The 27,566-nt window shown below is 43.6% G+C and overlaps 1 protein-coding gene across 1 annotated transcript in view; it reads right to left on the reverse strand.

The window, feature by feature from the left end:
* Positions 1-27,566, reverse strand: part of LOC308385332 (uncharacterized protein) — a 63,957-nt gene that overhangs the window by 16,575 nt on the left and 19,816 nt on the right. The gene's annotated exons all lie outside the window — the stretch shown is intronic.

Genomic DNA, 27,566 nt, shown 5'->3' on the forward strand with positions numbered 1-27,566 from the left:
AGGCACAATATGACAAAGTTCTTTGTGCACGAAAGTGTCGTTGACGAATAAGTAAAAGCCTTCTGGTTCCAGTGACTAACTAAGCCTGACCTCTGGCCTCTCTGTGGCTCACAAAGAGGGCTCCTACAGGCCGACAATGTAATGAGCGGCCATTCAAATCTCTCGCTACACTGTCTCGTAACTAAGCACAGTTTTAACCTGGGTCTTCAAAGGTGAAATATGCCACCTGCATGCTTAAGCCCATGCAATTAGCTTACATGACTGTGGCATGTCGATTCGTCACATGTGCACACGTGGTGACGTATGCATTGCGTGTCGAAGGCATGTTTGCGTGTTTCTCTCACAGGCGTGCTGTCAGGGAGCATGCAGCTCACTCCGAGTGACCGGCCCTTCACTCCATCATTCATTGTAGCAGGCACGGATTAGTCATGCGACATGCACACACACACACACACACACACACACACACACACACACACACACACACACACTGAGAGCATATAAATCTATACATCTACTGATGCTTCATATAGCTCCCACCCCCACTGAGTAACCTCATTACAGCTTCCATCCTCCCCCCTCCACCCCATTCGCACTCCTTCAACTGCCCTCCTCCTCTCTCCACCCCGCCTTTGTTTCAGTCCATCGACGACTGATTTCACTGATTTTGTTGGAACAGTTGGCGTTCTCTTGAATCCACACTGAAGCTTGCAAACCCTTTTTTTCTGCGCCCGTACAGTTTGTCAGGATGAATTTCTTTCACGTGCAATAATTCATTCCCCCAGTTGGAAAAGTAGGTTTATTCAAGCTGTACGAGGAAATAAATGCCCTAACGTGTGCAAGCGCAAGAGCTTTGACAGACAGCTACATTTTTAAAAAGCCAGTAATAATGTTAAGTATTTTGTCATCACCTCTGCAGATGCAAATGCATGCAAACAAACAGACTCAGACAGTCACACACGCGAACACACACAAAACCCATTCTGTCCAATCACCGCAACATCATCCAACCAGTGGAAACCACTGCAGAGGGAAATGAATCTAATAACCGTCTTTATTTTCCTCCTTCAACGCCTGGGGCATTTTTTTGTTTTCTCTCTTACGGCAGCTTTTTGGAGAGGATGCAGCGTCAGGAAAGACAAACATACGGGATGATTAATTATCGGCACCGGTACTTCCTCTGCCAACAATACGGGCTTTATTCATCGCCGCTCATTTCTTCGGGTTTGCTTTTCTTTGCCTCTATTTTCTCCCTCTCTGGTCGAAAAAGGAAAACAGAGTAGGTAATGGTGAGGCGTTTATGTGCTCCGCGTGAGGACAGGGTGTTAAGTAAAAAGTGACAAGTAGCGGGATGTAGATGGTGCCAAAGGGTGAGGCTGAAAGTGTTTAGCTCCTTTTTAGTCAGCACCGTCTGTCTTTCCACTTTCACTGAGAATCTCAGGACCACCCGCCAAACACCGAGCATAACACAGCATGACTTCATTTTCACAGTCTAAGGCACAATTGTCTCAGCACTTCAATCACCAAACAGAACTTCTGGGATGACTGACGAGAGGAGCTTATAGTGATATTAGATGCGTTGATTTGTCGTAATAAACTAACATTATGAGAAGCGCTGTAATTCAGAGGGAGCCAAAGGACTTTCACAAAACTTTGAACAACCTGCTGGATGCCGCCTGTAAGCAGAGCAGAGCCCTGTGTGGAGCAGGTATTAACTTAAACGGCCTCTAGGGGGTGAGGTGAGATTTGGCACTGTAGCAGACGGATGTGTAGAGCACAGGCTCGGTTTGTTTGTCTGTTTTCAACTGCTTCTCCTCTAAAGCCACTTCCTCCTGTAACACCACCAAGAACACCTTAAAAAAAAAAAAAAAAAAGAACAAAAAGAGAGAGAAAACAGAAAAGAGATAAAAGAAGAGGCTGCATCCAATAAGAAGAAAAGACAGGGAGAGACAGTTGTTTCAGCAGAGGGGTGTAACGTTTCTGAGGGCTTGACATGCTTTTTTTTTTTTTTAATAATGGGGATAAAAGACAAAAAAATAGTTACAAATTGATGCCAAATGCTGAATCAAAGATGTCACGACATTATGCTTAAAATTAATGCTGCAGAAGAGTTTTTATGACTATGCAAATTTATGAATTGCTTCAAGTCATGCACAAGGGTTGGTCTACTTTTAACATCATGTTCCTAAACAGAGCAATGCGCAGTGAGGAGCGAGTAAGTGTTTTTACACGGCTCATAGACACGAAACCAGCAGGCATCCTGCTCCAAGCTGAGTCAATAAGGTGGTTATAGCTGCTGTTTCTGTAGTTTTTCACTATCAGATGAACAGTATCTGAGAGTCTATAAAAATCCAGCAAAGATCTGACACAAGACATAAGATGTGTATCTGGCCCTTCAACCGGTTACTGAAGCCTCATTAAAAAGGGTTTCAGTGGAGGGGCGGATGTCAAGAAGCCATTCTTAATGACAGAAAACAGGGAGAATACACAATAGCTGGACTGAAAACCAGTAGCAACAGATCTGATGGGAGTGATGAATTCGTGGTTTTAATCTCTGTTTCAAACTGTCATCAATATATACGCAGGAAGTCGGGAGAGATGTACAACAGTGAGTTTTTTCAGCCATCTGCAAAGCACGGCAGAGGTGCTGTCATGATTTGGGCCTGCATTTCAGCCACAGGTGTTTGAGATCTTTTGAGACCACTGTGCCACGCCATCTGGAGAGCATGTGATCTGCAACAGTTTCATTTTTCAGTATGACAATGATCCGAAACACACCGTCAATGCAGCAAAAGCATACCAGGATAGTGAAACACTATCACGCACAAGGCCTCCCAAAAGCTTGGAGCTCAACATTATTGAAGCAGTGTGGGATCATCTTGAGAGAGAACAGAACAAAAAGCAGTCAAGGTCCAAAGAAGAAGAAGCCTGGAGAACTATTCCTGAAGACTACTTTACATTAAAAAAGTTACAAGAAAGCTAAGAGGGTTCAGATTGTGTTGAAGAATAAATGTGGTCGTACCAAATATTGACTTTATAGCCAGTATTTTTGCACATTTCACTAAATCACTGCACCTAGCAAAGTATTAAACGAGAGATACTAAAAATATTTATTCATTATTTATAATCAATGAAAAAAAAAAAACCCAAGAAACTCCCAGCAAACATCACTGAAAAGTCATCATCTATCAGGTAAAATCTCATTTCTGGTGAATGGCAGGGACACCTACACCCATTCGTCTCTGTGCGCCCCTCATTGGAGTAGCAGGGGTGCCATCTTTTGGCAGCTGATCCACGGCTGTGCCAAGAAGAGCTCCAGACATGAACATGGGAGCGCAGTACAGCACAGCAGTTCTTCCCCTCCCACAAGGCTTGCGTGAGTAGAGAAAACTATGTGTGTGTGTGTTTTCATATGTGTGTGTGGAGGCTGGGTTGGCTCACTGCCACCTCCTTTGCCTATTCCCGCCCCCTTCCCTTAGCACTCTTCTCTCTCTCTCTCTCTCTCTCACTGCCGGCACAGGAAATCCACAGCAGAGAGAGCAATACTAACAGAGAGAGAGAGGAGCTGGCTGATCAAGGGCTGGTTGTCACGCGAGCGAGCCGTCTGTCAATCTCCCCCCCTTCCTCCTGACAGACTGCTGGCGGACAGCCAAGGCCTTGCGTGCAAGCCGACGAGCCACATTAGCCCATAAAGAATTTCATAATAGCAACAGCTGTTAAATATTGATGACTGCTGGCAAGCGCTCAATTGCGCTCTGCAAAAAGGTTAAGCCTCCTCTGTAATGGAAGCTAATACTTCATTATGCCAGAGATCAAATGTCCGGATCTCGCCTCGTCTAAATTTGAACTTTTTTTTTCTCTTGTTTTTGCAATAAAAAAAATAAAAAAAACACAAAAAAGGATTTACAGCTAGAAACGTTTTGGGGCATTTCCCTGCTGTTCTAAAGACAAACAGAAGCAGACTCTTCCACTGCTTTTAACTGCAGCAGATGAGGAAACATACAGCACACTGACTCAATCATCCCACGTAACAATATTAACTTTAAATATGAGCTTCGTAAGCTCACCGATATTGTTTTAGATGAATGTTTTGGTTCCCCTGTGACCTGCTATGTAAGATTACATTTAAATGAATGGAGAGATTTAGAGTGACTTTCTTTGTCTGTTAACAAAACAACAACTACAAACAGCACGTTTGTTGGAGGCAGCACAGGACTCAGAAATATTTACCTTTCAGAGGAGATTATAATGCGAGCGAGTAATTTTTATTTTCCTGGGGGAGCATGCACATGTACTGTAGTTTGAGCAGCTAGGGGGAAGCCTATCTCTGAAGCAGGAAAAAAACAGAACCCTGATTCCTGAATAGAACGTAAACAAAGGCCTTGGTTGTGCGCCTAGATACTGAAGCAGAAGGGAAGTGATATTATGACAGAGCAAATGGGATCACACAGAAGAGCACAAGATGTAAACTCAATTGTTTCCACTTCTCTGTTTTGGTTGGCAAGCAGTCGCCACACTCTACAGGAGTAATACGTCTCCACACATGAGCCTTTGGGCAAAACATACTTGCATGGTAACTTCTTCACTACCGCTACTGTATGTGGCTCTGTCTGCATGGTGCACCATAAAACTGGCGCCACGCACCTTTTCCTTGCAAACACACACACACACACACACTGGAGAACTATTATAGCGATCATAATTTGAAAGTCATCTAATTGCTTCTATAAATAGAGGACATGACTGATTGTGGCGCACATGCTTTATATGTGAGCGCGATGTTTGTCTGCTGGGAAAATTGCTTTTCTGATGAATCCGCTGAAATGAGCGACGCACAAGCGTAGCCAGCGAAAGGGCTGTCTAAACACTCCTAAATTTGGCTCGTCAAGCCCTAGGAAAATTAACATCAGCTCAATGTGGTGCAATATTTATACAGACAATTAGAAAAGCTAACAGAATGCAAATGGACGCAGGCCCAAGGAGAATGTGCTTCGGCACGAAACGACGTGCTCTCTCTCCTCGCACGCACACGCGCACGCTGCATTCAGGCATGTGTCGCGTGAGATGAGCCAGTTATGCAGGAAAGCTTTTTATTTGACTGTACCCAAATGAATGCAACAGTGTGTCTTCTAATTGAAGACAACAAGACGCTGTAGTTTTCCTCCCGGGGCCGGCGATGTTCCACCAGCTAAACGTCGACCCTGGCCCTCGGTAAAGCTCCACGGGGTTGAACTCAGGATATAAACTCCCTCGTGAGTCACACAGTATATTCCAGCAATAAAACTGCCAAGAGGCAGAATGACAACATGTGTGTGAGCACTGCATGTACACAAACAAACACACACAGTACAAGTGGATTTAGGAGGGGAAACCTCACTATAAGGCATATTGTCTTTTCCCTTCAATTTGCTTCCTTTGCTTCCCTGTTTATGTCAAACCTCCGTGGACATGCACGGTCAAATCATGACATAATATATTTCCTTTCAGGCACCTCAGTGTCCAGACACAATTTAGCCTTGGTGACGCACTTCTTTGCAGAGTACTTTTTCTGCCATTTTATTTTTACTTAGTTCGATTTCTGCCATACAGTCTGTTTTCCAGTTAGCCAACTGTAAAATGAAGTAACAAGAGTGAATACATTTCTAATGCATGCACTGAAATGAGTGCAACATCTCACATCTCAGATCTGCTGCACTACTGTAGGAGGCATCAGCTCTTGCACGCATATACAGTATGCGTTTTGCATGGATACCCTATAAATAGCTGTTCCTTGGATTCCTGTTTTGATGAGGATGGTTGTGGCCCGCTGCTCTCTCAAGGAGCTTGTGGTTAATAAAAGTTGCATTCAGGAACACCACCTGGCCACAATAAAGCACAGGCCTCCTATTTTTGTACTCGCAAAATCTCCGTTTTCATGAGCAGTCTGAGATTCAAGAGCTTGAAGTTGCCATACAGTGTCCTTTAAACTCTAACGTTTATGTGCAAGCTGCTGTAAAGTCCAAATTGCTGACTTTACGTTTAACTGTGGGTAAATTTGTAATGAAAACGTATCCTCTTTTTCTAAACAAACAGAAAACTCAGCAAACAGACGTGCCACGAGGTGAATGTGTTGTTTTAAGAATACAGTGAAAAGGGAGAGATAATGAAGAGGAAGAGAAAGAAGAGATGAGGCCTTGGTGCAAAATCAAGCTTACAATGTATAAAGTAAGCAACTATAAAGTGTTTCTCACTCATTCATCCTTATTCTTACTGAAGAAAGAAATACTTGAGACAAACTTGGGGAATATTTCTTTGTCTTATATCCCTAAACTTTGGTTTCTCTGAATTCTGAATGAGAAGAGAGGAAGGCAAGAGGAAGACAGAAAGCAGATCAGAGGTAAGAGTCTGCAGCATCATGTGCGCTGCCACTATAAATGAAATGGTGGTTTCTTGTTTGGTGTGCCAATTAATGTCATTCTTACTTAAAATGAGAGGGAGTGAAAGAACCACAACAAGCCCAAGATTATCACTCTGGTATTCTCCTCCTTGTTTAAGAGCCAAAAGCACTCCTCACTTCAGTCTCCATAAACAGGGAGTTAAACCTGCAGGTTTCTGGAAAAAGAACCACACCTTTTTTAAAACCTTGATTCCTTCAGTGATCCAATTAGATTATATTTTTTTCATGTGTAAAACCTCTTCATAACGAAAGGGTAATCTGTTAAAAAGATTATGGTACCGTTTCGGCCCATTGAGGCAAGTAATAATGGGCAGATGGTCCCTGAGGCTTAATCCATATGGGAGGGAAACTACACTAATGCCGCTGTAGCACGCAATGCTAAACAAATGCTAACCACTGACTTGTGGTGGGAAGACTGTTTCACAGCTTCAGAAAATACGTGTTGCTTAAATTTTACTGAAGGAGACGGTTGTTAGCAGGGAAGAGAGTGAGTTTGGTGAACGCAGAAAGTGGCTCAAAGCTGTACGTTTTAAAAAGTTCAAGATCAGACAATGGTAGCGCTACCATAGCATGTAATGCTGCTAAATGTTAAAAAGAAGGGAGTGGAAAGAGAAGTACAAGAGGTCTCTACTCCTAAAGGGTTTTACCCTGGTAGGAATTTCTTGTTTAAGCTGGTGTCGTCCGAGTGGTTACCCTGCACCTAACGGAGTAGCTCCAGTAGTTAGTTGCAGTTACCAGCCACACCCGGTGCTCTTCCTCTAATGACTGTGCTTCAAGATGATCTGTCTGCTCATGGCGAGGACTAGAGAAATACCAGTCCTTTATTACAAAGCATCACTTTTCATACTCTTTTGCAAAAATCTACTCCCCACTGAGATCGCTTTTTACGCACATGACTCCAGTTGCAACACACTTTCTTCCGCTTTTTGAATATTCGTCTGAACGCAGTGACGCCGCTGACATCCTTTTTATAACATCACTGCTTTTCTTTCATTCATTGTTTTCACTCATTTTACTACGTCTGCTGTTTTGAAATATTGCATTTCGTACAAGATTAGCATTAGCAACAATCACGTGTGTATACATTTCCGAACTCTTTATTTTATCTACCATCTGATGGCGCTGTGGTGTGCTGGCAGCATATCATCAATGTGTAATTAAATGGGTGTGAGATGGTTAATGAGCCAAGGGTTGAGGAGGATCAAGTGACCCATGATGGTGATCATCCTTAATGCATGAAAGCCATTAACCTGTCAATCACTAGATGCTACCACAGGTGTTACATGTCCGCTGTGTCAGTGTGATCAATCTGTGAAGCGGGTAATCAAGAGCAATGGCTCCATAAAGTATTTATTTTGGCATCGGTTCACTTTATCTTTACCACTCTATTATCGTTAAACTCTGTCCAATAAAATTTAAATTGAAAGAAATATTTCAGACCATGTCGTCCTTTGTAGTTTTAAAGAAAACAACATTTCAGCGAGTGAATGAAGCGGCTTTAACCTGATTTGACACTCGTTTGCATCACCCATTACCAACATTTTAACACTCATCTCCTTTTTTTTGTTTTGTTTTCCTCACTAAAAATATCACAAACCCATTTGGCCAGTGACACTCTAACCCAACAGTAATCTGATTATCCAACACCTCATCCCATTAGGCTAGGGCGGCAAGAAAACACTGGGTGTTCATAGAAACACCCTTAAGACATTTTGATTGCTTTGACATAAAAAACCTCAAATTCACAATGAGGTTGACTGGAGTGGTAAGACAAAAGAAAATACTACAACTGTTTAAATTTGGCGTCTACCTCACTATTGTTAAGATAATAGTGGTGGACTGCAAATGAGGCAAAATGTTTCTACATGGCTGTTCTCCAATAAGACGATGGCAAGCATCTATTCATTTTAAGCTGCCTCCACATGTAACAACTTGCTCTTTTAGAAAAGCTCAAGTGGCAAAATATCCCAAAGAGCCCTTTGGGATGACTTTTATAAAGCTTGTTTTGAGAGACTATTTTGTGTCCACCATGTGAAGAATGAGCTTTTTTTTATTATAGAAAACTGGGAAGTTGCTGTAGTTATAATCCCTCAGGGGAAGGGCAGGTGGAAATATGATAGCTGCTGTCACGTCTGGACATATCGTGACTGTACACTTCACATTTTCCCATCCATGCCCACTTGCACGTCACAACTACGCTCCAATCCAAGCCTCTTTTGCTCCTATCACTTCATTTGGCACAGCGAGGGAGGACGTATTCCCCCTGTGTCGTCGCCCAGCAGGCAATATGCTACTGTGTGTGTGTGTGTGTGTGAGAGAGACTGGATATGGAGTCGGGTAGTGAGATGAGGAGGGCTTAAAGGGGAGTGATGGTGGGATCACGCAAGCTTGCTGAAAGAGGTAAAGTCGGGGGCAAGTCACGGATGGCAGGACTCGCTGCAGATGCCACCTAGTCACCACTTTGTTTCCTGGCATCTGGTGTTAGTGTGCTAATATGAGTTTATATATGTTTGTGTGTGTTATGTTGAATTCCCGACCAACTGATGAGATTTGCAGGGTGTAAACAAACACGGACTTGTCTGGCCTCTCTAAACAGGCTGTTGCTCTAAATAGGAAGACTATTTTTGTGACTGAATGTGCAAAGCTGCAAAATGCAGCACACCAACCTGTGTGAAGGTTGGTGTGCTAGAAGGCAGCACACCAAAAAGTTGGAGGACATACCTTTTTATTTTAAGGGGCACTCCACCTGCTCCACCTTACCCTTTAATGTGAGTCTTGTGAAAACAGTTGCATGACAGCAGGTCTTTGTCAAGTCTGGGGAAATGACCCATGGTGATATCATAGGGATGTCACTACTGCTATCTTAGCATTTAGCAAGATAACACTTGCATATGGCATGACTATATGAGCATATAGTAACTGTAGGAGACTTTCTTTGGGGAGACCAGGCACCTTATAAAAGAGCGTCCTTTCTAATAAAAAGAAGAAGAAACCCCCACTCCATTTCAACATAAGACCTGCAGCTCAGGAAGTCTCAACTGTTTACTAGACATTAACTGAACAAGACAAAAAAATGCATGGGTAGCTGTACTGAATTCCTGTGTGTAGAAAGCAAAGCTGTAGTTACAGTAAAACAAGCCTCCTGCCAACATATAAAACGTTTTATTGTGCTGATGAGCTGAACAAGCTTAGCAGGTTTAAAAACAGAAAAAGCAGATACTCCAAGTGCCTGTGAACTCGATCACAGGGCTGAAGCCACTGGGCTGATGGCACCTGTGTAACACAGCTTTTTAGCTCTTGCCACAGCGCGGACTAGAGCTACTTTAAGCAGTAAGCAAATGAGTCTTTAAAAAAAATTACAGCACAATGACCTTGCGTGTGTGTGGCTTTGTGAGTCATTACAGGCCAGGATTCATTTTTTTCGCAAGTGTTCGTGCATATGACACAGCAGTTGTTTGTGTATGTATGTTTTAGCTTGGTAATGATCTCATCACCATGTGGTAAAATCCTCCTTGTCCACTAAAATAAGAGCCTGCTTCTCACGGAAGCAAGGTCGGAAGCGGTGACGAGCGCACGCGCGTGCGTGTGTGCATGCTTGTGTGCGTATCTGAATCAGGGAGAAAGAGGGATTGTTTTAGACAGCCAAGCAGAGTACAGTAGGGCGCAGCAGGGTCAGCAGACAGAATCCAGTGTCTCTATCCACTGACCCAAAAGCCTCTGCGGCCCAGAGTCACACACACAGAGAGAGAAACTGCATATTTCACTGCCTTCAATGTGCAAAATATATTAAGTCTTAAGTGTGTTTGACTGGAACTTAAAACTGGGATATCAATCTTGTGTGCTAATGTACGTCATCTTTGATTTTGGCTAACACAAATGGAAATATTGCATTTAAACTGATGCTGAAAAGCAAGAAAGTACAAACAGATATTGGGGATAATTCTTTTTAATGAGTTATTATTGCACAATGATCACCTTGGTTAAAATTTGACCTAGGCTCGGGCTAAGCTATAGATTTATCTGGATCCTAAATCATGCTTTTGTGCTCCTGGCCTATAAAGAAATCTGCACATGGTAAAGAGCAACTCTGTAAATCTGAGGCAAAATAAATGTGGAAAAACTTTTCAGAGAAAATATTGCTAGCTAATTTGATTTATGGGAATAGTAGGCAAGATTCATTCATTACATAATTCAGTTTGTTGAGATTTATGTTACTTATAAAGACATCCTTTGAATGAAAATGCGAGATGAGATCATGTGCATCTGATATTTGTTTTCAAGCTGCAGATTGAAATGTAATCAAACAAACATGCATCTGTCAAACTCTTTTTCTTTTTTAAACCAACAATGGTCGGGTACAGAGTCCTGAAGTGACTTTTGGAGGTTTTATATTTGGAAGAAGTCAGAGAATTCTGGAGAAAGGCTAAAAACTTGCCGGGAATCCTTGCTGAAATGCTGAACATCGGGACCTGATGTGTGGCACACTCCTTAAACAACCCTTGCAATTATCGCCTCTGCACTAATGAACCTCACATTACACCCGTGTCATCAAAACCGCCTTTTAGGTTCGGCAACATATAAACTTCCACATCGGCCCTTTGGTGGTGTCCTGCAGCTGAGACCTGCGGGTAACACTGCCAGACCCACGCCCACAATCTGCCCATCTAAGGCTGCAGATCTGGCTGCTTTCAAGCCATTTCTTATTTTATAGCATTCACCTCACGGTGCTTTAAATCTCATCTACAAACGCTCTGCTCGCAGACAGCAAACTCCAAGTTTCTTCTCTTTTCGTCTTATCACCTTTACTCTCTGATGTTGCAACCCTGTTTCCTCACAGACATCATCAGAGTTTTATCTAATCAAATCTAACTGCTGTGCTGCTTCAGATATGACATGGCAGCATTCATGAGATAAAGTTCTCCTTAAAAACAGGCTGAAGTGTTGTGGTTTGAAACCCTGACCCAGAAACTGAAGCAGCTGCTTTGTCCATTGACAGCTTCTATGTAAACTTGACTAAAATCATTTTAAACCTTGGAAATCACTTGTTAGGCTCCAGAATTTGTTTTTTTAGCTTGTTGCTTGAAGTTAACTCTGCATATATGAAAGCACGTATGCAATCTACATCAGAGAAAATGCAGCAAGACACATCAAACATGGTGAAAGTGACGAACATGTGTTTCCAGAGTATTCCATGCAGGGCCATGCTGTGCTGGACTGAGCGTCACACTGCAGGCCAGTCCTCCTGTGTTTTCTGCTTGACTTTTCAGCTGATTTATGAGCAGGACCACAGAAATTCCTGTGCAATAGCTTCAGGATGTCTCCACAATAAGAGGAGCATTTCTGATTAGGGAAAGTATTAGCAGCTCAAAAACACGGCCGTCACTGCGAGCGGCTCACGCAAGTCAATGCAGATCCTCATCTCCTCTCTGCTGAACAAAGATTTACTGCGCTTTCTGCTCTTTTATTCATCTCATTGTGAATATTTGATGTAGCAACTCCCTATGTCAGCTCGGTGCTTTAATCTTCCTTAAATTATGTGTCATTTTTAAATCGGTCAGGTTTTTCAGTGTCCTGGGATCGAAATCAGTGTCAGAGAAAATATGCAGATGCACTTACACTTAATAATGCACACACACCTACTCGCACGTCAACACACTTCGAGCAAGTGTGTTACATTTTTAGCCGTTTGGGGATATGGTCTTGCTCGAAGACACTTCAGCGCACAGCTGCTGCTGCTGGGTTTGAACCACTGTCCATTCGGTAGGCAAGTCTCCCGTTAAACCCAGACACACGTGCACACACACACACACACACAAAATAAACACACCAAACACCCACATCCTCCTCACCCAACAACAGTGCCGCAACTGTTTCTCATGTGACAGAAGAGTGGGGGGGTGGGGTGGGGGAACTGCTGAGTCGAGGGAGTGGCGAGGAATAGCGTGCGAAGACCTAATGCAATGTTTCAACCCCAGATGGGTCACATCAGTAGCCCGCAATCAACAAATTTGGCCCTGCCAAGTTTACACGCTTTCCATGTCAAAAGGGATGGAGGAGAGAGGAGAGAGGGAGGATGAGAACCCACCCATCGCCCCCACCCCTAGGCTCCCTTTCAGTGCCATCACAGGTTATAGTTATTCATCGCTGTGACTGAAGAGAAGAGAAGAGAAGAGTCCACACTGTGGGCAGGAGGAGCTCTGTGGTCAGCCAATCCATTTCCTCACCGACACCAGTGATTATTCGCGCCACCGCGAGCCCATTTAGGGCTGGAAAGAAACCTTTGTATCTGTCTGCAGTAGTTAGGCCGAGCCAAGCGGACACCTGGCAAGTAACTTTAGACGGAGGGCTTTTCAATGTGTTCACAGTAGTGATATTTAAATAAGACTGATGATATCACAGTCTCTGGAGAAAGACATCTCGAGATAGCAGAAGTTTCAGCATCCTGCTCCGAATTATCAGTGACAAATCACACCCATGCGTGCTTGAGTTTGCATAAACGCACACAGGAGCACCATAGCGATCTATATGAAATCTTTTGCACAAATAGACTGGGAGAGAGAGCTCTGTAGAAGTCTATTCTCAGATCAGTGTGTGGTCTTGTCATTCACTCTTTGTTTCCACTGTGGCCTCTCATCTTTAAATAGCCTGCTATAATCTGTCCATCCAAGCACAGACACATCGAGTTTCAGACCAAATTTTACACTGCACGGTGCCGTTTGACGTCTATCACTGGGAGCCGGAAGAATGATGCACATAATGATGGAGCCTTTAAATAAATGGAAAGTTCACTTTCTCTCACGCTGGAAGAAAACCATTAACGTTTTGTGAAGTATATGTAAAACCGGACGCTGTTTCCTGTTAAAGTACATGTACTTTTAAAACTGATAAAAGAAAGCTTCCTGACTGTCTGTGGGCTAATCCTCATGACTGTCTTGTTTGCGGAAGAACAACTGAATTTACCCTAAAGGGTGGCTGAATATAGTGCTGCGACACCAGCACCAACTCACATTCCAAGCTAAGAAAGACACGGGAGGAGGGTAATAATAAAAGAATGGAATTCCTTTGCAAGATAAAAAAAGAGAGGGAGGGAAAGATAAAGAGAATCCAGGATGGGAACTATCATAAAAAAGAACAGAGAATGAGATTCAAAGTCTTTTTCCCATCGGACAATAAAACATGAAAAAGTGTGTGTGTTAGAAGGAAGGAGAAATCCTCTGTGGCTCCGCCGTACTGTGAAGGAGAGTCAGAGAGAGCTCCAGATGTGTTTCAAACATGCTTCAAGTTTCATTGTGATACTTAGTTGCTCTTAGAGGAGCGGGCCTGGGGTCTGCATTAAACCCAATCCAGCCTGGCTTAGGTTCACGTGCAACCAGATGGCTAACATATGAAGCATAGTTTGACATCAACTGTGCAGTTATCCTTAAAAAAAAGAAAGAAAAAAAAGAAAACAAAACTATACACAGCACCCCTCAAATTATTTTGATTTATTATGTAGCTACCAACTAGATGCCAAACACCATTTCCACAGCATCTGTCAGCAGCTGTGGAAACTGATCTATAGCATCCAACCATCACGTGTGGATGTGAATGCTCAATTTTAATTTTTTCTGATGCACATGTAAAATACGTCTAAGATCTACAAGTCAGAGATTCTCAAAAGCTAACAGCAAACGCAGGATGAGGATGCGGTGACACCTCTCCCTCGGTTTCAACACTTCAGCGTCTGACATCACCTCTCCCTTCCTGCCTCTGTCTCCTCCTCTCTGTCCTCGATGCTCACAGCTTCTCCCTGTCCAAACATTTAGTGTCACTGTGCCACAACAGAGAAGCTCACCTTTGATCATCGGCAGTGAATCACCGAGGCAGCGAAAGGTCAAGACAGCACGGAGGGACAGATTATGTAAAATAAATATATGAAACTGGAACCACCTTGTTTAGGCCATTTTCAGGAAATTAGTCTGAGGATCAGATCTGATTTTATTTTTTAATCAGCAGAAATATTTACTGATACATCCCCTCTTTAAAGTAAGACTACTAAAACACTGCATCAAGACAAGAATCGTGCACACTGCTTTCCAAAATCCAGTTATTGTAAACATTTTCTCTGCTCTTGAACTTCTTTTTGAAATAGAAACTTTAAAAACAGAAACCACAATTGCTGTAGCTAATTCTTTTAAAGGTCCTTTCCCTCACATGTCAAACATGTACTTAGAAGACGGCTGGATTAAAACACAGCTACAGTTAAAGAAGCCATGGCGGCCTTTCTGTATCTCCAGTTCCCATTTTCTTGACCCAGAGCCAGAGAAGCTGATTGATAATCTGCCAACTGGAACGTAAACTGTTATGCTAAAGGCATTTTCTGTGTACTACTTTTGTTACTTTTAATTTGGCACATGATCACACAGCAACATCAGCTTCAGTGCTCTTGAAATAAAAAGAAAGATACGCCAACAACGGAAGGAAGAAAAGAGGCAGAAAAATGTTGCTTCTGATGGCTAGCTCCAGGTGAAGAGTGTGTGTGTGTGTGTGTGTGTGTGTGTGTGTGTGTGTGTGTGTGTGTGTGTGTGTGTGTGTGTGTGTGTGTGTGACTGATCTTATCTGATCATTGTTTGGAAAGACACCTCGCATCCTCGTGGGATCTGGGGAGAGTCTGTGCGGCGCTGTATCTATTTATTTTGTTTTGTAACTAAGCAAAATGTGCGTGTGTAGGAGTGCCATCCTCATGAATACCTGATCAGTGTCAACTACGTCAGCAGAGTGTGTGTGTGAGTGTGTGTTTTTGTGCATATGAATATGTATGTGTCTATGTGAGAGGGAAAGGGCTGGGATTCCCTAAAGCATTTTCAGTAAATCCTCAACCAGCACGGATTCCCAGGCATTGCGTGCGGCAGGGCGGGACTACCAAGCGAACCCACGCCTCCCCACGCAAACTGCGAACACACATACCTACTCAGGAGGAACGGTAACACGGACCAGCGTAACAGTTAGGTGTAAGGCCTGAGCTGGTGCCGTGGGGAGGGTTAATGGACTTCATCCATTTATTCACCTGTCATCCCCAAGCTGGTCCTTCCGTGACCAAATGAGACCTTTTATCTCTATTACAGTCTGCATCTGGTTAACCTCATCAGTGGATCCGTGCGCATCAGTGCATATCCCCCCCCCCCGTACGGTCTCAACAGCACTTGTGGAAACAGAATGATACTTATCTTATAAAAATGAGAGCAACGATCCTTTGCAAAGAATATCACTGAGCTGATCTTCAATGTGCTTATGATTTAGCCACGGCAGAAACACCTGAAGACTAATGCGGTTTCATGGGTTAAAGAACAGTAAAGCTGATGAGTCTCACATGTAGAGGAAGCTCTGGTTGCAGTGTGGGTGGTCAGTCCACAACAGATCAGAGGACTGACAAGAAAAACTTGTTTGAACTGTTTCTATGCGTGTGAGGCTGTGTTTTAGTGGTGGTTGTGTGTTTGAGGGTGAGAGTGCAGCCTATTATGGTAGACTACACCAAAACATGTCATTGCTGAGAAATGGTTGGTTCTCCACCTCCAGACTATTTTCAGTGAAGGCTTTTGATTTCGAGTGGCATACTGCAGACGTCCAGATAAACAAAGGCTGCTTCTTGCTTTGAGTATTGAAACATTTACTGGAGAAATTGGATTTCAAATTGGAAAGTGCTGAAATATGAATCCCAGTGGACGGTGAGTTGTTAGTACAAATGCTCCCGTGCATTTATGTGGCCGATGAGTACGGCTGTAATTTCCAAACTGGGGATCCGCTGGCATCAAGGTGACCAGCACTGTGAACAGATCTTTACAAACTGTGCTGCAGAGAAACCACCAGCAACTCTACGACTTGCAGGACGATTAGTTGTTCTGTGTTCTGGACACAAGCACCTCACATTGAGAGGAACTCACTGTATAATTGATGAGCTATATCGAGCACTTGCTAGACAGTAACGAGATAATATGAGATCTCGACAAACATGGCAACTATTTTGGAAGCTTTGAAATACTGTTTTCCACTTGTTAAATTAGACATTCTTATATTTTATTTTATTAAGTTTAATGTTTATGAGGTTCAGCTAGGGCTAAGTCAAACAGATTGGTGGGTGATCGTCTGGCAACCTCTGTTTCTAGGGAAAATGTATTCCCCAACCAGTTGTTGAGTTGTTGCTGGTAAAACTGGCTGCAAAGAGGGTTCTACACCAAAAAATGTGACTCCTTTGGTCGCTAGAAGATCTATGGTCCTGTAGTTTGTACAGAAGACGGCGGATTGTTTGCATGCACTCACTAGCTATGAGACAAGAAGCAATTTGAAAAACTGCAACAAAACCGGAAATAATTTACCTTCAAAGTAAAAGTTGTGCCTCAGCACTGCAGCTAATAGATTTCAAAGGTGTAACATTTACTTTGAAGGCAGACATTCTCAGTTTCTGGTGTGCATCACACTGTCGCTCAAAGAGTAGCTGGTGAACTTTTACAGACGAGTTGGCATCTCACATGCAAACTATGGGTTACTGTGGTAATCTGCTGGTGGCCAAAGCAATTGCAAGAAACTATTTTGTTGCAGCACTGCTTACCTCTTTGTGACCAATTTAACCTAGCGACTGCCAGGAACCCACCAACCAGTCGGAGAATGCAAATTTCTCCCTCGCAACCAGAGTTTGGCAGAAAGTCATCGACAGGTCTCTAGGTCTGCGTGACAGCAGCCTTAGTCATTTGACCATACATCGTCACATGTTCAAAATGGGGGACAAATTCTCGTTATGTAGTCGTTGGTCATGTGACTGCAACAGCTGAATAGCAGTAAAATAGCTGACTAGTTGACATAAGAAGCCCATGTCATCAAAAAATTTATATACCACGTTCTGGTGGAGGTATATCTAAAAAATATTGTTAAAACTTGGTCGTATTTCGAGTTGTTTTTCCTCAACAAAAGTCTGAAATTAAGGTTTAACTGATCTGAAGACCACAAAGCGAAACACGTTGGTCAAGTAATGAAGCTGCTCTTCATACCACAAGTGTTGCTGAGGCTTCAATCTCTTTGATTGATTTGTTAAACAGACACCATAAGTCAGCCTCTGCCTGGAAATTAATACGATTAAGAAAATGATGCTATTGAAAGCGTATATCCTGCACAAGCACGAATGTGTGTCCATGTGTGCAGCCTTGATGTGTTAACCTGACACTATTACAACACGGTGATGCACACCACCTGTGCAAACAGCACTACAAAGACTTCCTTGTTTTAATGGGCTGAGCCTTTAATTAGCCTTTAATTGGGCTAAAACTCCGACCGTTAGGACAACGAGAGACAACCAGCCATCTGTGGAATGAATGCGGGCAGTAAAAGAGATTAAGCACGTGAATGCCTGGAAAATTACTTTTTCCTACATCAACCACTCAGTAATCAGTCATTTTAAATGGTGTATTCAGCATTTCTAAGAACTACATGCATTAGGATGCAGGATCTTTAAATTCAAAAGGTTATCTTGATTAGAAGAAGTAGGCTAAAGTTTTCAGTAAGGTGTCTGTCAAAGCACACACACCTCTATACCCAAAATAATCCACGACTTACAAACCACATCTCAGAAGTTATGCAATGTTCAAACATGTGGCCTGTAGTGAAAACAAACCATGGCACGCAATGGGAGAGAGGTCATTTTATTCACTGTAGAGTCCTACCGCATCCATCTACCTGCTCCCTGTTACTCTTCCCAAAAGACTACATGCACATTTTAGAGGGAAAAAGGTCAAATATTATTACCTCAGCAACATGCCACTGAGTTTTTCCTGACATACGTCAAGACCTTAAATAGACTGAACACTGGAGCAGGGATACACAACGTCTTACTCCTGGAGTCACTGAATAACAGGAGGAATCCGTTAACAAGTTGGACTAGACAGCAGAGGGAACAGAAAGTGACTGTGGCATGAATAAGGCACGGCGGGACCACGGAGCGACGTTCAGAGCCAACTTTATTTGATTCACGTCACACCACACCACCACCAACCCCTGAGTCCCCGTGTTTTAACACGGCGGGCGTGATTGCGGATGCCGTGCAGGTGCGTCCGCACGGCCCCGCAGACCACGCCCCACCACATACCCCCATCGCCCGATTGAGGCCGGGGAGCAATCTGGCCGAACCTACTCCCCCCCCCCGCGAACTGGGGCGAGACTCGGCCCCTAAACATCGGCGCCCCAGCCCCTGACCAAGCGACGGGGAAGCGTCCGTTCTGGTGGCCGCCCGCGCATCCAGCGGCAACGGCGAAGCTGGTCCGGAGGTCGGCCGCGTAGCAAGCGGACACGGCCCCACAGGCATGGCCGTGAGCTCCTGCACACAGGCGGCTGGGCAGACGTCAGGCGCGCAGAATCGACTGGTGGCAGCGAGGCTGGACTAGCCAGCCCGCCGATCCCCGGCCTAGCGGGGCTGTCCCGCTCCTCTGCCTCCAACTCCGGCTGCATAGGCTGCCCTGGAGCAGGGACCTCCGTCTCCCCGCACAGCTGCTCCGCCACCGCCTCCGCCACTCCCGTTTGGAGCGGCTCCCCGCTCTGCGCCTCCGCCCCCAGCAGGCACAGCCCCTCGCCCACCTCTGGGTGGAGCGACTCCTCTGCCTCCGGCAGGTGTAGACCCTCGCCCGCCTCGTCCTCGGCCTCCGGTTGGAGCGGCTCCTCCACCGCTCCCGGCAGGAGCAGCCCTTCACCCGGCTGCTGCTCCTCCTCCTCCGGCAGGCTCGGACCCCCGCGTGGCTCGTCCACCACCTCCGGCTGCCGAGGTGACCCACACGGCTCCTCCACCGCTTCACTGTCCTCGGGACACGCTTGTGGGGGTGGCGCCCAGGCCCAGAGCAGCGCTGCCAGCTCTGCCATCTTCCCCAGGTGGCGTTCGCTCTCCTTCCGCAGCTCTTCCTGTTGGCGACGCACCTCCGCCGCCTGCTTCCGCTGGGCGGCCGCTATTTCGGCCACCCTCTCGGCCAGCTCTTTCCTTTCCTGGCTCTGGTAGGTACCCGCCATGCCGCCTCCTGGGTTTCGGCACCAATGTGGCATGAATAAGGCACGGCGGGACCACGGAGCGACGTTCAGAGCCAACTTTATTTGATTCACGTCACACCACACCACCACCAACCCCTGAGTCCCCGTGTTTTAACACGGCGGGCGTGATTGCGGATGCCGTGCAGGTGCGTCCGCACGGCCCCGCAGACCACGCCCCACCACAGTGACAATGCAACAAAATGAACTGGAACCAATCCTGATGATGAGGTGATGATCCCTGATGATGGGAGGCGGCTGAACAGAACTGGAGTGTGTACTTAATGACTGATAGGAAACATGTGGCTGCTTCTTTGAGGTCTGTATGTTGGGTCATTTTCATGTAATAGCTAACACATCAGGGTGGAAGGAAGCCAGACAGAGGGTTGTCTTTTTCCTTTTTTTCTGCTTTGTAATTATACACCAATACAGCTCACATTCGCCAGTATTTTAAACACCAAGATCAGCATTTCTTTCTATACTGACAATAATCTTAGAAAAATCTAACATTCCTTATTTTTTTTGTCTTTATAGACAAGCTTGAAAGCTGGGGCAGCAGGTGATGTGAGACTATAAATGACATCTGTTTTTTTTTTTTTTAAACAGAAGAAGAGTCAGCAGCAGTAAATAAAATGAAAGCACCATGTGTCGATCCATTGTTCTGAGTTTGTCTGTGTGTGGATCTAGACAGCATCCTGTGGAGAAGCATAGGGAAACCATACCATTGTGTTGGTGTGTGTCGACACCTCCTTCCTACCTCCCGCCTCACCAACGCTTTTACTGAAACGGACATACAACAATAGAAAGTAGGAGTTTTTTTCCCCCTCAGCATCTGCACTGAGTTCTGGAGATCTATGCGCTGTAACGCTGATAGATCTGTATCACTGGATCACAAAAATGCAAGGCAAGTATGAGTCATTTTGGGGAATAAACAAGAAGCCAGATTCCTCCCTTCCTTCAGCCTTGATTAATTTTAGCAGTCATTCTTCTTAAAAAGTTTCACATTTGAACAAAAAAAATACACTATGTTTAAAAAAACCCAAAAACAACATATTTTCCTTCTCTTTTTTTTCCTTCCATGAGGGACTGCTGCTGCTGTTTAAAAGAATACTTGGAAAGGCTGTAGAGAGCTTCAACAAATTCAGAAGAAGACAAATTATAATTTGATTAAAATACATCCACATTGTAGCCTGCTGCAAAACACAAAGCATCCATGAGAGCAGATGAGCCTCAAAGCACAAATGGTACCAATACAGTTAAATGTAGCGAGTGAGCAGTTGAAACAACTGTTTTAGCTACGGTAATATCATCATTTCTGCTATATGTACAGAAGGAAAGGCTTTATTATTTTTCTTCTGTGAAAGTTAAAAGTTACAAGCTGCACTGTTTTACTTTGGACCTATCCCAGGTCTGGTAATCTACTTAATGTTTTTAAAGACACAAAGCTGGGGAATCACCTTGAGCAAAGAGTAAGCGAAGTACTGAATATCGTCTTGTAAGCCCTGGGACAACAGAGGAATGCCCCTACAGTACGTACAAAACAAACCGCACGCCAGTGAATTTGCATTTAGCCACGTTCCAGCTGCATGCAGGAGCTGTGTGAAGAATTACTACATGCTGTACATGCAAGAGGAACGGGGGAGAGAGAGAGAGAGAGATAGAGGACAGGGGACGCATATGGAGGGAGGGATGGAGCGACACGAGTGAGTTGCCAGTAATGTATTGCTTCCACAAGATGCCCCGCACGCTCAAAACAAGCTATAATTGGCCTTGATCACGCTCAGCCATTGAGACATACAGCAAATGTGACAGGCAGCAGGGGGAGAGAGGGGGGGAGGGATGGATGCACAGAGAGAGAGAGAGAGATGGTAAAGCGCTGTGACAGAGTGATTTTGTAGAAGAAGATGAACTGTAAATATTGACCCTGAAGAGGAGGGTAAAACAGTCATGCTGCACCAGCAGGGAAAGCATATCACACACACACACACACACACACACACACACACACGGTTCTTCACTCATGTGGAAAATGGCTGATGCTATGAGTGGAGATAAACTTCATGTTAGTTTGAGAGCAGTTCCAGTTACAGCAGAAGTCATTTAAAGATTTTCCTGATAGAGCCATAGAAACATCACAGACTTCAGACAGTTGGTCTTTATAGCAGATTTGAGATTTTAAAACATGTATAAAGCGCTGCAGCTGAACTCTAAAGCATTTATAATTGAAAAGGCTGAGGCGCTCTCATCCACCCTTCTTTCATGTCTCTAAGCAGAAGAGTGATGTTAATATGCAGAAGAAAACCTGCCTGAATTCTTCTCGACCTATCAATGTGCACGTGTGTGAAACTGCATGAGCCAACCAAAGACAAATTCCAAACTCTGTATCGCTACATCAGATGACCCTTTGACCCTTTGCTCCCCGTGACTAACCCATTTTGTAGGAATGAGCTTTCAATCCCCACCATCTATGAGCACCAATGTTTAAGTATTTTTAAGGAAGGTATTACTTTCTCCTACTTTCAATTAATCCTGCTATTGCTTGTTATTTGCAGGCAATTTAACCACATCGATTAAAATACATAAGCCTGCCCTTTGATGAAAGTATGATAACAATAAAAATGTAATAATAATAAGCAGTGAGATATTCAGTTCACTCTCCTTCCTCATTAATAAAGGGTATTTTCTACACTTGATTCTAGGATTTTTTTTCCCACAGCTTTAGTTTTTTTTACTAAAAAATATGAAACCACAATCACTAATACACCGACGTTGAAGTGGCACGAAAAAAAATCTCTCAAGTGTTTTTCCACAGCTCACCTTTGTTTTTATAATTACACTTTCCTTGATGTAAGACCTGCATGGTCTGATGGGACTGAGCCAAAAGCGTGAGAGTTGGCAACCTCGTACAAAACAAAGATCACAATTGTCATGACTCAGACTCATTCAGCCTCCTCCTCGCCCCTCGTTCTCCGTCTCTCTCAGCCCCTTGTCCTGGTATGCCCTCCCTCCCTCCGTCATGCTGCTGTCCCTGTTGAGCGACTCATACTCGGATACAATGTGCTCTTTGAAGGCGAGCATTACTGTTCACACGCTATCTGCACCAAACACCGATATATTTTGCCCGCTCTTGTTTTTCTTCTCATCTTTTGCCACATCTGTGTATGCTCCTGGTGATATTTAACCTTCTACTAAAAGAAACATTTGACAAACTATCCATGCCTTGATTTTTTGTTTGTTTACTTTCTAAAACATTTATGAGGGTAATGAAGGAAGCCAAAAACTTCTTACAGATGCACAAACATTCGGAGGAACATTTACGTCTACTTGTTTTGGTTAAAGCTTGGTCAGCAAACGTCTCCTGCGACAAAGAAAATTAAAAGCTTACATGTTTCTTTGATTACACGGTTCCAGGTTTACCGCTCTGCTGCTCGCCAAGGAATGAGCCCAAACACTCGCTGATCCTAACACAGTCAGATTGTGGAAAGATTTCAACAAACAGGGACATTACATCACTTTATTTTTATTTCAGGAAAATTTATATTCACATGTTGATGGCTGCTCCAGCCCCCACCGCAACGCTTAAGTGATTAAGAAAACGGAGAGTTTCCAAAACTTCAAAATGTCAACACGCTAGAAACAGACACTGAATCACATTTTCTAAATTCCAGCATTACAATAAATGCACGGGAAAAAAGAATGGATGCAAATTGAGCCATCTTAATTGGACAGTATATACTGTAGTCCTTACAGTCCTCTGTCGGTCTCTGATTGTTTCCATCTGGTCAGCCTCAGGAATCTCTCCTGGATGTTCAGAGCATACCAATGCCACAGTAGGAATATGATACCTGACTTTCTCTCCCCACCTCCCTCCTGCTTATTTCCCCCACTCTCAGTCTCAGTGACAAAATACTCCCATTCCTTTATCTCTCTGGCTTTCTTTTAAATCTCGGTGTATTTTCTATTGCTTCTGTCATGCATGCTATCTGCTCCCATGTGTGAACTGGGTTTTAGTGGCATCACCCCCTGGCTCTAAGCGCTATAAGCACAGCACAGTGTGTGTTTGCTGCATGTGCGTATGCATTCAATACCATAAATATGTGCATGTGGGGCAGCCCTCAGTGCCACTCGGTGATAGTGCAGGGTCCAAATTAACTAATTTCTGCAGCCCTGCTCGCTTATTCTCTCTCTCTCTCTGCCCTCTTTACTGACTCCCTCCGTTTTTCATTCACTCGCTCACTCCTACTCCCTCTCTCTCTCTCTCTCTGCTTGCTTCGACAGATCGTTTTCATAACCACTCTTCTGAGGTCGCAGCCTCGTCTGCAGTAGTCACGCAACCCCTTCGCCTGCTCAGTCAGCTTTACATTCTCTCTCTCTCACACACACACACACACACACACACACACACACACACACACACACACACACACACACACACACACACACACACACACACACACACACACAGAGTCTATGCACGCATACTCACACTACCACAGCAAATACTACACTATGCTACACAAAGAGCCCTGTCTTAAAGAGACAGTGTGCATCTCGCTCCCTGTAGCCACAACATGTTACGGGCTCTGCTTTTAAAGGATCAGCATGTCTATTTTTGGCTCTGTGCGCGCTCAAAGCATTCCTGCGCTCGCTGGCAACACACACACAACCTGTGGATGCAGCGTGGAAACGTAACACTAGTCAAAAGCCGGTTTCCCTAATAAACCTCTGATTACAATCGGTGCCAACAATTTTATGCTTTCTTTAGAATGAAATGGAAACAAAAAAAGAGAAGACAACAAAAGATTTTCATGCACGCAAAACACGTATTCAGTGGATTATTCACACAGTGATATACATGTTACGTAATATTGTGCTAAAAAAGGATCTCTTCGTGTGGTTAGAGCACACTTAAGACACACTATTTTTGCCTTTACCTTTTAACCTCAAACCTCATTTGAATCAGTGCTGCAGGCTGCTAGAGCAGGTGAAAGTTTTATATTTACATGTTAAGATCACTGAAGCAAAACCAGAATGAGTTTTCAGTCTTACTCTGTGAACTCTTTCTGTGTACTTCCAACTTGATTATGACCACACACAGAAAGAACTGCATTCTTTCAGATGCCAGAAAACAGAATTGCACACTGTCCTGTCCTGATCAGGACGTATTTACGTTTGCCAATCTGTGTTTGCCCTGCTCCTGTCTCTGTCTCGCTCCTGTTCCCAACACCTCTCCATCCTCTCATCACCTCTGTACTACCAGGATAGCCCAAGGAGGAATACAGAGTAACTGGGAATGACAGGGAGCCAGAGGGGAAAGTGTGCACAGAGAAAGTGAGTGCTAGTGCTTCTGAGCAGACAGCATGAAAGAGAAACAAAGAAGTCATTATTACTGCTGGTCTTCTAAAATGCTTTCAAAATCCGTACAAAGCTCTTTCGACTTACAAATCTGCAAGGGCAACATGGCAACGCAAATCTAGCAGAGAACCTCGGAAGTGAAGTGACTTGAAAGCTGAGCACGCGTTGACCACACCCAATAAGTCAAAGCTTGATTTTCAACAGGTAACAAAAGCACTGATGAGCAGCTGCTCTTGTGGCATCGTGGCCTATATTTCTAACAAAGAATAGCTGCGGTCACAATAATGCAATAAATTTCTGTGAATTCCTCTTTCCTGTTTTCTTTGTGCTCAGACGTAAACAGAATATAGAATAGAAAGATCTCTGTCTGTCCTGTTTAGGATGCGAGTGAGTAGCTGCAGGTTTATGTTCTTAGCTGGTAATTAAGTGAAAATTCACCTCAGGCCATGTAAATAGTGTAATGCAAAGGTAATGTGATGAGTAGTCAAGCTAATTAATTTCTTCAAGGTCTAAGTAGGTAGAAAAACACTTTGCTTAGAAAATAATGCATTATTCTAAAAATGTTTTTAAGATACTCAGCATTTCAGTACTCATATACAAATTTCATTACTTTTAATAGTTCCTAAAATACTTCTTCAGGTCATTTTTTTCATATTCCATTGCTAAGCTTTATATATCTCTGCCGAACTGGACAATATGCAGCCATTTAATCTATTCTGCTAAATGTCTTAGCTAGCTAATATTAGCTTGCTAGCTAGTCGAAAATATTGTTACTTGTTGGCTTTTTGTTTCAAGGAAACTACCTTTACAGTGAGAACTATAAAAATGATGTAAACTTTGAAGTTTGAAGTTTTGAATGAATTTACTTCAGAAATTAACCAGACAGCACTATAACTTTAAGTTTTAAATAATGGTGACTCGGGAGAGCAGGTCAAATCCATTAACATTAGCATTAAGTGAAAAGGTTAGCCATAAATGGCTACTTTCATTTTTTAAAAACTATGTAACTGCATTCTTCATCTTAAGAGTAAATTTGGGTTGCTTTACTAAAAACTGGCAGGTCTTAGCTTATATAAAATCCTTTAAAATATTTAATCTGTTGCAGTTTTTTTCCTGTATTTCAGAGGATAAAATAGAAACCAAACTACACACAAACTATACTACAACAGAAGGTATTTAGCACAAGCCCAAACACAGAGATTCAGAGTGCCAAATCCAAATCCCAACAGCCCTGCCATGCCCTACTAAGCTAGGACCGGGTCAATCGTCTTAGATTTGCCTAAAGATCTCAGCAACGTCCATTTGTCGCATATAAGCACACACCCAGCAGTGTAAATGCATAGACATGCGTGAACACACACAAACTTTGTTGAGTTCAAATATTATTACCTGCGCTGTAGTTGTATAATCAAAGCTGACATTTTGACACATACTCTATGCAGACTGGACAATAATTCTATACAAGCTGGAATGAGATTTTCCAGCTCATCAAATTTCAGTTTGTGTTTTTTGTTATGACATCACCAGTGAGGGAGTGGAGGCCACCATACAGTCTCAATATGGCCTGGAAATTGACAGAGAATTTGGCCAGGAGAGGTTGCATGAGAAGGGGAAAGACTTGAAGTAGCAGGGAGGGGAGGCTTGCCAAAAAGTAAAGGCTCAAGCCTGAAGGCTTTTGGCAGGTGTTTTGTCTCTGCTATCCATCCAGCTGCTGACTAAAAACATGGGAGTTGTTACAAGAAAATCTATTAGCTGTACAGACAGACTCTAATCTCAGTAATCTTCTGTTCTAGCTACTTTTACCAACTACTACAGAGTGACGGCAAAGCATATCGTACTGTAAAAAGTGGGACATTTCTCATGTCTAGGTTGTTCCAATATATAACAGGTATGAAAAGTCAGTCCAATCGGAGAGGATGCAGCTCCAAAACAACTCCATGAAGATCTGTTACCAAAAAAAGAGTTGAGTTAGTGGATAAACAGAAGAGTCAACCAGATGCAAACTTTCAGCAAATGATTAAGGTCATTTTTCTGGAAATCCTGAATCATAGTTAATTGTCTACCACAGCAGCGCCAACCTCATCAGTAACGTCTGCCAATTAGGTCAAGCCTGTTTCTACATGAATTAACCCATCTGACATTTTAATAAAGATGGTGGTCCAGTGATGGATGAACGGAGAATTGGTGTTGCGATGGCCCAATGAATTATGCACGACAATTTCCCTCCTTTCCGCCTTTTATTTTAAACCTCCTTTCATATGTTTCCAACCCCCCACTGACCTCTCTTGAACACCACTCATAGCGCTGGGTCTTGCGTGACGCGTTGACCTATTTGTAAGATGCATCCGGTTATGCAGCTATGAAATAATTCTGACTTCTGTCTATTTTTCCTCTTTACTGGGAAGCGGGAAGAAGTGCAGGGCAACAGGAGAGGTGAGGGAGTCAAGTAAGGGAAAAAAAGAAAGCGTGTGCAGCTTCAGTTACTGGGAAAAAGTGCGAGAGAGGCAGGCTGAATCCACACCAGCAGGCAGTCAGGCTGAGGTTGTCCAGGCCTCCAGGCCAAGGTGTGGTGGCACCACAATAGAGGAAGGATTAAATGGGAGATTAACAAGCCCAGCGTGAGTAAAAACAAAGACAAAAACAAAAAAAAACACCTGCCCGCATGTCTAGGATATAACTACACACAATTATAAATTAAGAAATGAAACAGTGAAAGTGAAATTTTAGGTGTAACACATGG

Source organism: Rhamphochromis sp. 'chilingali' (assembly GCF_963969265.1).
Source record: "Rhamphochromis sp. 'chilingali' genome assembly, chromosome: 18".
NCBI lineage: Eukaryota > Metazoa > Chordata > Actinopteri > Cichliformes > Cichlidae > Rhamphochromis > Rhamphochromis sp. 'chilingali'.